At 41.8% G+C, this 18137-nt stretch overlaps 1 protein-coding gene across 1 annotated transcript in view; it reads right to left on the minus strand.

Annotated features, from left to right (window-relative positions):
* Positions 1-16559, minus strand: part of LOC148141791 (histone acetyltransferase KAT2A-like) — a 52394-nt gene extending 35835 nt beyond the window's left edge. The window contains exon 1 of the mRNA XM_087977603.1: positions 16353-16559. The gene's annotated coding sequence lies outside the window, so the exon portion shown is untranslated. The remainder of the gene's footprint in view (positions 1-16352) is intronic.
* Between the last annotated feature and the right edge of the window lie 1578 nt (positions 16560-18137).

Below are 18137 nucleotides of genomic sequence, written 5' to 3' on the forward strand. Positions count from 1 at the left end.
TAATGGCTTGGGCGGCACTCTTTTTCCTAGCAAGGTATGCTAGGTACTTGCCCAGCTCATCCCTATGCTCAAACAGCTTTTGAGTTGCAAATGTGCGCTCCCTCTTGGCTGTCTGTGTGAACATGGAATTCAGCATAGTCCAGAGCACTGTGATTCTCTGCAGTTTAACCAACGAGGGCCTGTCAAAGTATGCCTTTTCAGCTATTTTCAGATGCAGCTCAAGCAAGCATTGATGCTAAACCATCTGTCGCTTCTTATTGGCTGAATAGGAGATATTCAACCCCCTAGCATAGGCTTCAGATGTTTCCCAAAGAATGGATGGGCTACTGGCTGAGCCTGAATTAATATCTTAAAAAGCCCTGAACTCAGTAGAAAAGAATTTAGTAAACTTGCTATCCTTGAGGATGAAGGGGTCCAGTTGCCAGTGCCTCAAGCCTACCACTGTACCCTTACACTTAACCATTAAATACACTGGGGCGTGATTGGAAATAGTGATATTGCCACCGAGCATGACACCACCGAGCATTACATGACACCACCGAGCCCAGACGTGCTGCGGGGATCAGAAAAAGGTCAATCCTGGTAAGACATTTATATGGGTTCAAGAAGAACGTGAAGTCCCTGCCAGGTGTCTCCAAACATCTACCACCCCCAATTCAGCACACAAATCCCTTCATTGTTTAGATCGCAAAGAAATATTGGTGGGCCTTTGGGCAATCTCTCTACCATAGGGTCTATGAGACAATTAAAACCCCTCCTATGATGATATGTTGTGATGCAAGTTAACCAGTCTAGAACGTGCATCTGTCAAGAATTTAAGGGAGTGGGGCAGGGAACAGTAAACACTTAAGATCCTGTATTCTTCCCCAAGTATCAAAGCTTTAAGGATTGCAACTTTCCCATGTGTGTCTTGAATGCACTTTAGTAACTTAAATGGGAGATTATTTCTAACTAAAATGGCCACCACTCTGCTTCTGCTATTGAAAGATTAAAAATAAACCCAGTTATACTCATTCTGTTGCAACTTCAAATTCTCTGCATCATCCAAATATGTTTCTTCTAATAAGACAATATCCACCCTCTCCCTTTTAAGGCTGGAAAGTATCTTCTTCCTCTTGACAGGTGAGTGACTCCTCTTAATATTCCAGGTGCACCACTTAAACGCATCCTTAGTCATAACCTGCCACAGCACCACTTAGTCTCCAGAGAGGAGGAACCCAAACTACAGATCACTGAGCTTTAATGCTAAAGAATCCACAAAACCCAAAAAGTACACAAACTAAAATAACTACAAATTTACATAACTTATAAAAACTATATACAGCAAAAACAGAAAAACAAAAACATTGCCAAAGGCACTGATTGGAAGAATTTACCCCCCATTCGAAGGGGGTACCTACACATCCTACAACCCTACTCACCATCCCAACCACCCACTCAACCCCTACCAACTAGGATCGCACTACATACACCAACCACCCAGTAGAGAAAAAAAAAACCTAAGAGCAGGGTTAGTATTATAGACAAGTAAACTAAAAATAAATATGTCACCCATCCCTTAACATAACTTATAAATTAAAAATAAATATACCGTCCAACTCATACATCATTTCATGCAACTTATTACCAGAAAGGAGACTCCACCAAGTCCTTTTTAAAGAAGAGCAAACCCAAACTGTTCTGTCCTCTATGCCTATTCGGCCATTCAACTTAAGTCAACATAGACTCAGAGATGTACAGCCTGGAAACAGACCCTTCGGTCCAACCCGTCCATGCCGACCAGATATCCCAACCCAATCTAGTCCCACCTGCCAGCACCCAGCCCGTATCCCTCCAAACCCTTCCTAGTCATATACCCATCCAAATGCCTCTTAAATGTTGCAATTGTACCAGCCTCCACCACTTCCTCTGGCAGCTCATTCCATATACGTACCACCCTCTGTGTGACAAAGTTGCCCCTTAGGTCTCTTTTGTATCTTTCCCCTCTCACCCTAAACCTATGCCTTCTAGTTCTGGACTCCCCGACCCCAGGGAAAAGACTTTGCCTAGTTATCCTTTCCATGCTCCTCATAATTTTGTAAACCTCTGTAAGGCCACCCTTCAGCCTCTGACGCTCCAAGTTCTTCGCTTTCTCTGACGAATCGAACAAATATATGATCCATTATGATTGATCCGAAGCACAGCTGGATATCTTAAAGAATACTGGATCCCAAGCTCTCTCAATCTTCTCTTGACACCATCCCGAAACGTCGAATCTCCTGTTCCCTGGATGCTGCCTGACCTGCTGTGCTGTTCCAGCAATAAAGTTTCAACCATCATAGGACTTCCTTTTCCAGACCAATGCTGCCGAAAAGTCTTGGAAAAACATGACTCTGGAGCCGCTACATACCAATGCCATCAGGTCTCTCCCCTGGGTTCTAGAAGCTTCCATGACCCTCTGCTTGTCTTTATAATGATAGAACCTTACCAGGACAGGGCATGGACACTGATCCACACCTGGTTTTCGTGCCATGATCCCGTGGGCCATTTCAATTGTTATCCTTCCCTTCTGAACCTCCAAACCAAGGAACTCTGGGAACCACTTCTCAAAGACCTCCACCGGCTGCTCACCTTCCATCCCCTCTGGTATGCCAACAATGCACAGGTTCTTTCTTCTGCCCCTGTTTTCAAGATCGTCTACCAGATTCAACAGACCCCACACCTGTGTTTCCAGGGCTTCAATCCAGTTCTTGGAGAAATCAGTCTCTGCCTCTACCCCTGCAGCCCAGCGCTCAAGATCATCAGTCCTTTCTCCCAAATCTTGCAGCATAGCAGATAACGGAGCCAGCTTCTTTCCGATTTTTTTTCCTGGATCTGCCTCCCCAGGACCTCGCAGGATTTGGCCAACTCCTCAACCAGGGTCTGGTGAGTAAGCAAGCCCACTGCTTCAATGGACTGGGTCGTGGTCCTGGCCCCGGGCAAGCTTATCCATTTTTCAACATTCTCCAGTTGCAAGGACAAAGGTAAGTGAGATTTTTCAGGTTTCTAGCACATTTACTATGTTTTTATGCACAGTAAACTGTTTTGGACAGGTACTGGCTCTGTCAGGCCAGCATTGCAGCGCGGAGCCCAGAAACATGATCCTACCAGGATGGCGCCATCTTGGAACCCCCCCCCAAGAATATGGGTTTAAGGTGAGGGGGAAAGACTTGGAGGTAACTTCTTCATGAAGAGAGTGGTGCATGTCTAGAATGAGCTGCCAGAGGAAGTGGTGGGAATGGATGGGCATCTGGATGGGTATATGAATAAGAAGGGTTTGGAGAGACATCATCCAAGTGCTGGCAAATGGGACAAGGTGAAATTGGGATATCTGGTTAGCGCAGATGTATTGAACTGAAGGGTCCAATTCTGTGCTGCCTGACGCCAATACTCTAAATCTGGCCCCAGTCACCTGATATGACAATTTAAATCTACCTTTCAGTGAACCATATTAAAGGGCACTGGTGAAAGATAAGAAAAATAGTAATCGTGGGAATCATTGAACTTCCCACATTGTACGATGCAAAACATGTTGCATCGTGGTGTATCTCTGCTTGAAACCATGGCCTTTATTTAAAAGGCACCTGGTGTTCTGCATTCTGTCTATAATTTGCATACAAATAAGTCAACGCGTCAGCAATTTTAGCAAAATGCAAAATAATTACCATTAAAATAACAGTGAGAAAACAACATTCAGGAAATAAAGCATCCAAACAAGAAATGTCGTGCTGAGAGCTTCCCTGTAATTACCATCAGCCGGTGAAAGGAATTGAACATAGTGATTAACATTATTCAACCTCTAATTGCAAATGAGCTATGTGCCCGTGAAATGCATGATAATGAGAGATGCAAGAAAGTGAATAAAAGTTCTTGACAGTAGCTCAAACCATTATGGAAGAGTCACCATTCACTAGTTGGCAACATTGACATCATTCACCCCACCCCCCCCACCCCCCCCCCCCCAAACAGACACTGTTTGCTTTCTGCATCTCTCTGTTGTAATACTTGTACATCCATGATTTTCTGCAGCATGTATTATATTTACTGTGAAATGCACTGTAATATATTTTATATTTAAATTATTATCTATGAGACTCAGCAGTGTCGACGTGGCAAACAACTTAGTTTATCTCTAAAGACCGAACAAACTGCAGATATTGTAAATCAGAAACAGAAACAGAAAAGCTCAGCACATCTGGCAGCATTTGTGGAGAGAAATCAGAGTTAAGGTTTCGGGTCAAATGATCCTTCCTCATGGTCACTGGACATGAAATGTTAACTCTGTTTTCTCTCCACAGGTGCTGCCAGACCTGCTGAGCTTTCTCAGCAGTTTCTGCTTTTGTTAACTCATTCCTATTCTGACTGCTTAACGGAATTGCACCGACAGCTACTCTCTCCCTTACTCTCCCTTGTCTTGCTCACAAGTGGACACTTATTCTGCTGACATCCAATGAGAAAGTCAAGGAGAATGGAAAGAGAGAGCGTAAGAATGAACAGGCCTATTGACAACAATCCAGGCATTGTACAGCATAAGATCATGACAATTTTAACCCCATCATGCATGATACAGAAAACAGGATAAGTCCAGTTGAAACAAATTGCCGTTATATCAGCGGGCACAAAATCAAAGTTGATTGCCAAATTGCCAACAAGGAGTCAACACTGCTATCAGGTGACACTCTCAAGTGTCAATATATGCAGCAGAACCCAGACAACATTCAAACAAGGGTTGTTAAGTGGGAAATAACATCCATGTCACGCCCGACAATAGATATTCAGTCATAACCACGACTGAATCCTCTACAAACATTCTGAGGATTGCCATTGACCAGAAACTGAATTGACCCAACTATAGAAATGCTATGGCAGCAAGAACAAGTGTAAGACTGGGAATTTTGCAGTGAGTAACTCACCCCCTGACTTCTCAAAGTTAAAAAAATCACACAACACCAGGTTATAGTCCAACAGGTTGATTTGGAACCACTAGCTTTCGGTGCACTGCTCCTTCATCAGGTGGTTGTGGAGTATAAGAACATAAGACACAGAATTTATAGCAAAAGTTTACACTGTGATGCAACTGAAATGATATATTGAAAAAGACCTGGTTTGTTTTTCAATATATCAATATATCATTTCAGTTGCATCACATTATAAATTTTTGCTATAAATTCTGTCTTAGGATCTTATACTCCATAACCGCCTGACGAAGAAGCAGTGCTCGGAAAGCTAGTGCTTCCAAATCAACCTGTTGGACTATAACCTGGTGTTGTGTGGTTTTTAACTTGTTACACCCCAGTCCAACACTGGCACCTCCAAATCATGACTCCTCAAGGTTGTCACCATCTAAAAGGAACAAGTCAGGAGTGTGATGGAATATTCTCTATTTGCCTGAATGAATGCAGTTCCAACAATGATCAAGAATCTTAAGACCATCAGGACAAAACAATTCACTTAACTGGCATCTCAATTTCAAGTTTCATGCCCTCCAACACTAATAAATAATGGCATCAGTGTGTATCACCTACAAGATAAATGATGGCAATTTACACACCATAGCAACAGCACCATCCAAACATGCAAACTGTACCAGCTAGAAGGATGAGGACAGCAGACACATGGGAATACCAACACCCTCAGTTCCCCTCCAGATTACACAATGTGCTTAGTTGGAATTATATTGCCTGTCCTGCAGTGTCATTAAGTGAAAGTCCTGAAATTCCCTAACTATGCTGTGGGTGTCCCTCTGCCAGAAGGACTGCAACTCCATCTCACCGACACAAATGCTAGCCTTCCTAGCAATTCCTACCTCCACAAAAGAGATTTTATTTAAAATCTCACCATAACCTGTTCACCAATACTCAATTTGGATTTGACCAATCCACATCCAGGTCCTTCACCACAGCAGCATGGTTGCCATGTGTATAATTCACAGGCCGCCCTGCAGCAACTCATTAAGGATAATTCAATAGCACCTTACCTCCTTGAGGCCTTTACCACTAAGAAAGAGAATAGCAGTAATGTTAGGGGAATACCTACACTTCCACATCCCTGTCTCAATAATACACCCTCCTGACTGGAGTCTGTTCATCATCACTGAGTCAGAATCTTGGAATTCCTTCCCAGTACTATTGTGGCAACAGCCGCTAAGGTTAGGATTGCAGAACCTCATGGAGATTTGCACCACCACATAATCAGGACAATTTGAATGGGCAATCAACTTTTCCAGTGTTGTTCACATCCCAGTTATTTATTTTTCAGAGTCGCATTCTCAAATTGTATGTTGCTTCTCCTGAGTGAAGTGAGAGGGGTTGGTGGTCACAAGAACATACATTTTGACTCTTGCTTTAATGTCAAATCAAAAAATTCCTTCAACACAACTATCATACACAAACCACCATACAAACATATGGCACCTTTAAGTATTGTACCATTATTTAATAAGAAGTGCATTTTCATATGGACACCTGCTACCTGTACAACGCCTAAACAACATAACAAGATACAAAATGAAACAGAGTAAGATAGTGGACTAACACACATCTCTCCCTGATGCACTCAATGCTTCCTATGCCTGGTTCAAGTAGAATGGCAGTGGCATGGTATCACCTGCCCTGATAGCTCTGGACACATCTGTTCCCTCCGTCACTGCTTCAGACATCAGGTCAGTCTTCCTGAGAGTCAACCCCAGGAAAGCGATGGGCCCAGATGGAACCCTCAGCTGTGCACTTAGATTCTGTGCAGACCAGCTGGTGGAGGTATTCACTGAACCTCTTCAACCTTTCCCTCCTACAAGCCAAAGTCCCCACTTGCTTCAAGAAGACCACTATCATCCTGGTACCAAAGAAAGCACATGCAATGTGCTTTAATGACTACCGCCCAGTGGCTCTGACCTCCATAATAATGAAGTGCTTCGAGAGGCTGGTCATACCTAAATCAACTCTCGTCTTCCGGCCTCCATCAATCCCCTGCAATTTACCTACCAACATAACAGGTCTACAGCAGACCCCATTTCCCTAGCCCTGCACTTATCCCTAGAACATCTAGACAACAAGGACACCTATGTCAGTCTCCTGCTCATCGACTACAGTTTCACCTTCATCACCATTATCAGCTCCAGATTGATCTCAAAACTCCAAGACCTAGGTCTTGGCTCCGCCCTCTGCAACTAGATCCTCAGCTTCCTGACCCACAGACTGCAATCAGTGAAGATAGACAACAGCACCTCCCTCCACAATAACCTTTGACACTGGAGCCCCCAAAGGTGTTCTCAGTCCCCTTCTTTACGCCCTGTATACCCATGACTGTGTTGCCAAATTCCAAATGAACACCATCTACAACATTGCTGATGACACCACTGTATTAGAAAAGATATCAAACAATGATCAGTCAGAATACAGAAAGGAGTGTGATGATGCTCCTCCGTTAACAAGGTTAGGTTGCCCTTGGTTTTTTATCAGGAGGTCGTAAAGACACAGATTCCAAAATGTCTGGGATTGATCTATTTGTAAATGCTTTCAAGTTTTAAAAAAGACATTTGTACAATGAAATGGGAGTGGCCAGTTCTCCCAGCTCAGCTTTTCTCTAGTTTGGTTTGGTTTGGTTTTCGCAGTCTGGCTGTTCACTGAAAGCAGGCAGTCGGTGAGGCTGTTGGTCCAAGAAACAGCAACATGGAAGAAAGTTTTCCATGCTGAGACCCTCTGCCATCTCTCTCCCTCCTGTAAGACCCTGTGTTTGATTTTACCTTTTGTGCCAAGGAGTATTTATGGGAATTGTTGCAAGTATTTGGAACAACATTATTAAGTTTGGATAATCTGTTGGTTTTTCGGGTAGGTTAAGTTATTCGGTATTCTGTTCTGTTTTGTTCGTATTTCATTTGGTAATCTTGATAAATAAATTCTGTTTTGTTTAAAACTAAGTGGTTTAACCAGCTGCAACACTCCTGGAATATCCACTGTACACCTGCTTCAAACAACTCGCAAAGTTAGGGTCAGGGTTACTTTCTTGAAGATGTTTTGAGGAGATCTGGCCTGGTCTTGGTGCAATGAATGCTTCGTGTCTCTCTCAATGTCAACAAAACATTGACTTCAGAAAGAAAGGAGAACATGCCCCCATCTACATTAACGGAGGGGAGGTTGAGAGGGTGGAGAGCATCAAGTTCCAAGGAGTGATGATGACCGACAACCTGTCCTTGTGATGCATCAACCAATCCAAATTGATGAGATTATCAAGAAGACACAAGATCGCCTCTTCTTCCTCAGGCAGCTTAGGGCATTCAGCATGTCCTAACCAAATTTTACAGATGCAACATAGAAAGCATACTATCCGGTTGCATAATGGCCTGGTACAGCAGCTGTTCTGCCCAGGACCCCAAGAAACTACGGAAGGTTGCGTACATAGCCCAGACCATCACAGAAGCCAACCTCGTGAAAAGGCTGCCAACATCATCAAAGACCCTCCCACCCTAGAAATGATCTCCTCCAATCTCTTCCGTCAGGCAGAAGATGCAGAAGTTTAAACATACACACCAGCAGGCTCAAGAACAGCTTCTTCCCAACTGTTATTAGACTGATGAATGGACTCTTAAACTTCAAATCATGTTGATTTTGTTAAGGTTGATTTCTCTTTCCTCACCTCCTGTGCAGTGTAACCTGCATGTCGCACTTTGTCTAAGCACCCTATGCTCTAGATGTCCTTGCTTACTATGATCTGCCTATACTGCTCGCAAACAAAACTTTTCACTGTACTTAGGTAAATACCTAAATCGAATCAAGTCAAATGCTGACTCCTTTTATACTGATGTGTAAAAGAATCAGCATATTCCCCAGAAGCCCCCATTCTTGTTCAGGAAGGAAGAATGTTGAATTATCTCCTATCCTTTTGTCAGTGAAACTGCATAGTCCCACCTATCATTCTCTGTATGCGTGCTCTATTGATGAAACTGCACTATTTCAAGCAATCTTCTACCAATGGAATAGTGCACGCCCATCCTGTCAGAGAAATACCATCTTACAAATGCTTTGAATTCGCTTTATAGTCACTTATACTCAAATGAGTTTACAAGTCACCAGTTATGCCGCCATCTTAGGCACAAGGTACAGATTCTTCAATAAATGTTCTTAAGAAAAAAAAATTAAAAAAAGAAATAAAAAATGTCCAGCATTACAGATCATGGTAATAAATTAGAAAAATCGAGAAATGAGAGGTTCAGAATAACAGTCCTTCCAATCAGTCCATACTGGCACCTAGCCTCCAGCCTGAATCACCTCAAGAAATGCATTATATCTTCACATTTTTGATGTAAAGGAGTCTGTATCGATTGAACAGATCTATAAAAATCAAGAGTTGGCAGACAGAAACTCAGCAACTCTGATCCAGTTTCCTGTTGCTGCCGACAATATACTGCATTCCAAAAGAAATATGTCACATCATTACCATTGCTTTTAGTGTAGGAGAGTTAGGAATCTGAATTAAGATGTGAATGTAGTTATCAGAGAACAGTGATGTAGGACTCACTACGTAGGAGTAAGTACAGAAATTATACAAGTTAATCCACGTTTCAAATAATGCTGATGTCTTGAGGTCATTCCTAATTTTGAAAAGGTCACTTGTACAGTCACTGGCACGAGATGCCTCATGATTCATTTTTGTATTATTCCAAGATATCCAAGACTGAGGTAGTTAAAATGTGCACAAAGTTTCCTAAAGTGCAAGTAATACATCAGCATCCGATGTTGAACAGAAACACTCATTCAAGAAAATGCACAAGAAATAGATGCTGAGAACTAAAATGACATATGTCGAAGTTAGGTTTTGAAATGACAGTAAATCATGTTAGAAATGCTCAAAAGGTTAACAGATGCCAGGCTCCAGAAGCAGGGGATTGGTGTAGAGTCATAGAGTCATAGCGATGTACAGCAGGAAAACAGACCCTTCAGTCCAACCCGTCCATGCCGACCAGATATCCCAATCCAATCTAGTCCCACCTGCCAGCACCGAGCCCATAGCCCTCCTAACCCTTCCTATTCATATATACATCCAACTGCCTTTTAAATGTTGAAATTGTACTAACCTCCACCACTTCCTCCTGCAGTTCATTTCATACACGTACCACCCTCTGCATGAAAAAGCTGCCCCTTAGGTATTTTTTATATCTTTCCCCTCTCACCCTAAACCTATGCCCTCTAGTTCTGGACTCCCCCACCCCAGGGAAACGACTTTGCCTATTTATCCTATCCACGTCCCTCATAATTTTGTAAACCATTATAAGGTCACCCCTCAGCCTCCGATGCTTCAGGGAAAACAGCCCTAGCCTTTCCAGTCTCTCCCAATAGCTCAAATCCTCCAACCCTGGCAACATCCTTGTAAATCTTTCTGAACCCTTTCAGGTTTCACAACATCTTTCCGATAGGAAGGAGACCAGAATTGCATGCAATATTCCAACAGTGGCCTAATCAATGTCCTGTACAGCTGCAATATGACCTCCCAACTCCTATACTCAATACTCTGACCAATAAAGGAAAGCAATACCAAATGCCTTCTTCACTATCCTATCTACCCGTGACTCCACTTTCAAGGAGCTATGAACCTGCACTCCAAGGTCTCTTTGATTAGCAACACTTCCTAGGACCTTACCATTAAGTGTAAAAGTCCTGCTAAGATTTGCTTTCCCAAAATGCAGTACCTCGCACTTATCTGAATTAAACTCCATCTGTCACTTCTCAGCCCATTGGCCCATCTGATCAAGATCCGTTGTAATCTGAGGTAACCTTCTTTGCTGTCCACTACACCTCCAATTTTGGTGTCATCTGCAATCTTACTAACTATGCTTCTTATGCTCAGATCCAAATCATTTATATAAATGATGAAAAGAAGTGGACCCAACACCGATCCTTGTGGCACTCCAGGATTACTGGTTACAGGCCTCCAGTCTGAAAAAGAACTCTCCACCACAAACCTCTGTCTTCTATCTTTGAGCCAGTTCTGTATCCAAATGGCTAGTTCTCTCTGTATTCCATGAGATCTAACCTTGCTAACCAGTCTCCCATAGGGAACCTTGTTGAATGCCTTACTGAAGTCCATATAGATCATAACTACCGCTCTGCCCTCATCAATCCTCTTTGTTACTTTTTCAAAAAACTCAATCAAATTTGCGAAACATGATTTCCCACGCACAAAGCTATGTTGACTATTCCTAAACAGTCCTTGCCTTTCCAAATACATGTACATCCTGTCCCTCAGGATTCCCTCCAACAACTTGCCCACCACCGACGTCAGGCTCACTGGTCTATAGTTCCCTGGCTTGTTCTTACCGCCTTTCTTAAATAGTGGCAACACATTAGCTAACCTCCAGTCTTCCGGCACCTCACCTGTGACTATCGATGATACAAATATCTCAGTAAGAGGCCCAGCAATCACTTCCCTAGCTTCCCACAGAGTTCGAGGGTACACCTGATCAGGTCCTGGGGATTTATCCACTTTTATGCGTTTCAAGACACCCAGCACTTCCTCCTCTGTAATATGAACATTTTTCAAGATGTCACCATCTATTTCCCTACATCCTATATCTTCCATGTTTTTTTCCACAGAGAGTCTGTGAAAGTGAGGACTGCAGATGCTGGAGATTAGAGTTAGAGTGTAGTGCTGGAAAAGCAGGCAGCATCCAAGGAGCAGGAAAATTGATGTTTCGAACATTTCGCTCTTCCTGATGCAAGGCTTTTGCCCGAAATGTCAATTTTCCTGTTCCTTGAACGCTACCTGACCTGCTGTGCTTTTCCAGCACATTCTTCACCCAGAGAGTGCTGAGCTGTGAAATTCCCTGCCACAGGAAGTGGTTGAGGCCAAAACATTGAATATTTTCAGGAAGGAGTTAAATTTAGTTCTCAGGGCTAATGCGATCAAAGGGTAAGATGAGGAAGAGGAAACAGGGTATTGAGTTGGATGATCAGCCATGATCATATTGAAGGGCAGAGCAGGTTGGAATGTCCTACTCCTGCTTCTTTTTTTCAATGTTTCTACGTATTTGTGCCAAACACATTGCCTGAGAATTTGCTGGGAATTGCTCCACATCACTGGTATAACTCTGCTGAGAAGTGCAGCTGAAGACTTATTTATGCAATCATCCACCTATTCCCAAGCAAATACTGTCAACAGAAAAAAAGGGGTTACAAAGAAATTGCAATTCATTTGGATTTCATGAAATGGTATATTCAAATCTGTCCATCTGTATTTCAGATGCTGATTGACCTCGCAGTTCATCATCTCAGAAAGTACTTTAGATGTTTTTGCTATTGTAATATGTTGCAACTATAAATACTGTATCTTTTACTTTTCTGTATTTTTGACTCAGACTGAAATAAGAAAAGGACCCTTTTAAAACCAAGGATTGTGGAAGGGATAACTGCACCTTTTAAACACAAGTTACCTGCACTTATTGTGAGCAGTGTTTCCACTATCATTTGAACTTCAATTAGTGAGGGAGGTTTACTTGCAGATGAACTGGAGCCAGACTCCGTGTACAAAATTAAATTTGCCAACAAGTGGCTTATAGGACTGAGTGATGACTACTTGTCAATGACAGAGGCTTTCTCCTTGACAACAACTATGTGATTGACTCCCGGGTAATGAACAGCTTGTGGGTGTGAACAAGATAGCCAGAAGGCCTTTGGACCTCTGGAAAAGAAGCTGTATTTGCCTCAGCAGAGGAAGGAAAATTCCGAAAGCCTGAAGAAAGCCAATTTACTTTCCTTCACTAGTTGTTTAAGCTGTGGCTGAAGTCAAATAAGTCAAAAATCATGAACTAGTCACGCCAATTAACATATCTGGAGAAACCAGAAAGCACTGTTTACCATCTCCAAGATGCACTACAACAACTCACCCAGGGTCTCTCACAAGCATCTTTCATACCTGCAAAATCTAGAAGGACAAGGGCAGCAAATGCATGGAAGTTCATCTACCTACAACACCCTTCCAATTCTCACACTATCCTGATGTGGAACTATATTAACTGTGCTTTACTGTTGTTGGGGCTCCCTTCCTAACTGCACCTGTTACGTTCGTATACACCGCATTGACTGCGTTCACTCTCGTCTATTCAAAGCGAATTAGGGATAAGCAACTACTGTTGGCCTAGCCAGCGACTCTCAAATCCCAATACCAAATAAGACAAGATAAAAATACTTTGGAAAGCAAACAAGAGTAATAATGATGAGACATTAGGAATAAAAATGGAATTATACCCTCATATAAATTATTGCACTAAAGAGAAAATTTGAAACCTGATAAAGAAATTGCAAAATAAAGAAGAATTTAGAGTGAAATAGAGCAGATCAGTTACGCTAGAAAATCAGAACAGGAAAGACAATGAGAAATCCTTACCTTTCCTGCCAATTTTTAAATATATTACTGCTCTCAAACCTGTGTTTTTAAAATTCTCCAAGTATTGTTATTGACTGGGGCAATTTTTGTTTGGACGCATATCACATTGTTGTGCATGTATTTTATTCCAAACAAACAATTCTACTATTTATATTATCTACAGAACACAACATACTCTTTAAAAATACATTTCTGACAAAAACAAGAGTTAAACATTCTCTCTGCCTCTGAAATGCAGGAATGGCCATGTCTTGGTGTCAGGGTCACCTGAAGTGCAATGATCGCCTTCCTATTTTAGATTCTGTCAATGCAGATTCCTGCTTAATTTGTACTTTCTGTATTATTGATCCCACAATGATATATAGATCAGCTTCTAAAAAAGTATATTTAACACTGCACATTGACATTACCTATTATCTAGTGTTCTGGCCTGGAATATTAGTGACCACAAATATCAACTGCATGTAAGAGAGATTTGTTTTCTCTCACTGATATTGGTTCGGGACTGAGTACAGCATTGCAAATTAGATTAAACTTATGCTCAATATCGTGGTGCAAATTTGCATCTATAACTTCCTAATTGTTACTTCCGGCTTGTTACTAACTGAGTCAAGATGGATATAGAAGGCATGCTGCCTTTGCAAGTGTTTCTGCAATTGTTTTCTTTTAACCCTTTTTATTTAATATGTATTGTCACAATATAGGTAAAAACAATATTTTAGCCATTAAAACAGGTTGAGTGCTCAACAGCTACTGTTTGATTGTGAGATGCATTTTCACAGCACATGTTAATTAATGGAAATCTCTCCTATCCATCATAAGTGTGGAGACCACATACCAAATTATCCTGGTCCCACAAGTTAGTAGGTAGGACTGGGAGAAAAATAAAAACATAGCACATCAGGTCAGCTGTCTGACACATTTCCATCTCTAATGGGGGTGGGGGGAGTTCACCAGATTATTAGGCCTTTTGATGAAAATTCAGGGAAATGGACAAGACGGAAGAGATGTTACAGCTGGCAGGATCTTACCAACATCAAATGGACCCACTGCTGAGGCTCTGAGTCTGGAATTGAACAGGAGGAGGACACCAATTGACAGACAAAGTGGTCATCAATGCTTCCCCTCCATTACCCCAGCACTTTCAGTTGTTGGAAGTCAGTCATCTCAGCTCCAGTATATCTCTATAAGAGTTCCTCAGGGTGGTGTCCTAGGCCCAGCCATCTTCAGCTGCTTCATCACTGACCTTCCCTCCATCATGATGTCAGAGGTGGGGATGTTCACTAATGATTGCATAATGTTAAGCAACCCTTGCAACTCCTCAGATACTGAAGCAGTTCATGTCCAAATACAACAAGATCTGACAATATCCAGGCTTGGGCTGAAAAGTGTCAAGTAACATTCACACCATACAAATGCCAGGCTATTACCATCACCAATAAGAGACAATCTAACCAAAATCTAACCAAAGGGCCCTAACAACACACAAAAAGCTTTACACATTCAGGACAAAGCAGCCCACTTGTTTGGCACCATATGCACAAGCTTCCACTCCCTCCAACACCTACACTCAGTAGCAGCAGTGTGTACTATCTACAAGATGCACTGCAGAAATTCACCAAAGATCCTCAGACTGTAGCTTCCAAACCCACAATCATTTCCATCTAGAAGGACAAGGACAGTAGATACATGGGAACACCACCCCCTTCAATTTCCCCTCCAAGCCATCCTGACTTGGAAAATCTCACCATTCCTTCACTATCACTGGGTTAAAATCTTGGAAGTCCCTCCCTAGTGGCATTGTGGTCAACCTACAGCAGGTGGACTGCATCTATTCAAGAAGGCAGTTCACTATCACCTTCTCAGGGCAAGTAGGGACAGACAATAAATCCTAGCCCAGCCAGCAACACCCACATCCCACAAATGAATAAATTTTACAAACTAACTCACTGTAATATGACAGCCACAGCTGCAGCTACAAGTTTTTGTGCAGAGGGGCTTCACCTTCACATTGATATCCTCATAATTCCGGCCATGGATCTTTGCAATACTGCAGAAAGCAACATCACCTTGAGGTGCCTTCACAGTTTCCTACTTTTCTCAGAATAGCCCTTCTCTCCCAATGTCAGCCAGTCATCACAACTAGCCATCTGATCAAACTTCACAACTACTTGGTTTCCACTCCTGTCCTAATTGGATAGGGTCTCCAAAAATGGCTTTTTTGCCTATCTTCACATTCCATTGCCTGGGTCCCAACCTGGACATTGGACCTAAATAAGGAATTGCAACCTAACCACAAAAATTCAGCCATGTCTTTCTATCAAGGGATCTGAATTTTGGTTTTAAACACTCGGCCAGTTATTCCTGTAGGAAGAAAGCCCAAATCACCACCAATCAGACTCTATATCAGAGCTAACATCTCATTGCAGCAAAAGATGCTATTCTACAATGAAGTTTACATTTAAATGAAACAAAATTTTAATTAATAACTAATTATTGACAAGGCAAAAATACCCTCAGTGATATCAATATTAATCTGTCAAAAATATACACATTCACATTCATACCCAATAAGCAGGGTTAAATTTATCCAGACCAAATATGAAAGTTTAATTTATCGATATAATGAAATATATTGGCAGAAGCTGCTTGAACTACACTGCTGTCAGATTACTAAATCAAGGCACTTTATCTGATGGGAAGACTGTCATATCCTTTAGCAACATTTGATGCTTCATCTTCTTTGTTTGGAAAACTTGCAAACATAGAGAGACAGCTTCAATGATTGGTGGTTAAATATTTAGCCAATGCAAACTTTCTTCTATCTAGATAGAATAGAAGTATTGCTAACTTATTTAATCAGTTCTAGATTTCAAAGATGGTTAAACAGGATCAGATCTCATTGCAACATAGAAGGGTTATTGTTAGATAAAAGTTCTTATAGGCAACAAATAACATACCTTTCCTTTCTCCTGAAGCAGTCTATATCCCAGCAGTTGGCTCAATTGCATTCTATTTCACGAAGCCAAACTGTGACATAAAAAGCGGGAGTCGAGTCTTTACACACATTTTAAATAAGCTTTTATTTATAGAGATACAGATTATACACATACACCTCCTATTAAATATGACCTACATTTACATAGTGCCTTTCACAGCCCACTGAAGGTCTCAAAACACCTTTGCAATCAATTAGGTGCTTACTGAAGCATAGTCACTGTTATAATCTAGGAAGCAAAGCAGCCAATGTGATCACAGCAAGCTCCCACAAATAGAATTGAATTGAATTGAATTTGTTTCATTGTCACATGTGCTCAAATGAGTACACTGAAAAGTTTACAAGCACTATCTTGGGTATAAGCTAGGTACAGATACTTCAGTACAAGTTCTTTGGAAAGCAAAATTAGAAAAATAAGGAAATGTAAATATTGTAGGATTAAATTATAAAATAGAGAAATAAAAAATTTAGACCAACTGTCCTTCCAACTCAGTCCACGCCAGCACCTGGTATCCAGTCTACACCGGGCCTAGACTGCAGACCATGCCAGGCTTCATCTCAAGACTCACGAGGCTGGGAGACCATTGTGGAATCACCTCGAGGCCGGGAGTCCACGCTGAGGTCACACCAGGCTAACCGACCACCACGGGCCACCGAGAGACTGTGATTATGATCAGTGAATCTGTATTCAAGACACTTTTAGAGATAATTGTTATTAAATTGCTCTGCACACCAGCAAAAGAGTGCCATAGGATCTTTGAGTTTCTCCTACATCGGAAGACAGAAACCTCGGCTGAATGTTTCATCCAAAAGTCAACGCCGCTGGCAGTGTAACACTCCTCCACATCTCCACTGGACTGTCAGTTTTAGTTTCTATGGAATGTGATTTGAATCCAGAATTTACTGACTCAGAGGCGAATGTGATACCAATTGTGAAACAGTTGACACAAGTGAAGCCTAACATCTGCAAAATGACTGTACAATTAACAATTGTGAAATATAAAAATTCTGTGTTTCCTTCTATCAAGTAAAACTGCTGCAGGTACATAAATCAATAATATTGAATAAGACGTTGTTTTCAGCTCCAATGTTATTAAATATGTATAGAAAATCGCTCTTGTAACATTTATAGGGCTGTTGTATACACATGTCACATCATTATACATTAGGAGCTCCTGCTGTCAGTCAGTCACCATTCTGACTGAGTGTAGGAATCTACAAGGGCTTGGTTGGTCTAGAGAAAAGTACTTCCTCATCTAATAAGGAGAACCTCTTATAATTAACAAGTTACCTGTTAGCAACTACTTACAGGTTATATTGATGTGATAGATAATTTTACAGAAACTTTGAGGAGGTCCAGATGTTGGGTCTTACTCCTTCAAGATCCTAAGCTACTCTGCCTACAATATTTAATTATGGGTGGGGCAAGGCAGGCTGAGAGCTGCCAAGAGAACAAGTAAGGAGCCCTGAGGTGAACCCTGCTCTGATCCATGAATTGGGTGCAGTGTCTTGGCAGCAGCATTCCAATGAAAGATTCTCATGTATTCCAAAACGCAGCATTGATGTAGGGAACCATGTTGTAAGTGGATTGGAAATGTGCCATGTGGGTGCAGTAAGATTGTACATCCCTGGGTGGGATATGTGAATGGTCATTGGCCATAGAGCATGCTGGGTGACTGCTGTCCAAGACAGCAGACCCAAGGGGCAAGTGGTGAGTTGAAGCTACCAGCTTTCATGTTGAGAATTG

The sequence above is a fragment of the Chiloscyllium plagiosum genome, unplaced genomic scaffold (assembly GCF_037043375.1).
Source record: "Chiloscyllium plagiosum isolate Xiang-an unplaced genomic scaffold, Cpla_swu_hap1 HiC_scaffold_32, whole genome shotgun sequence".
Lineage (NCBI taxonomy): Eukaryota > Metazoa > Chordata > Chondrichthyes > Orectolobiformes > Hemiscylliidae > Chiloscyllium > Chiloscyllium plagiosum.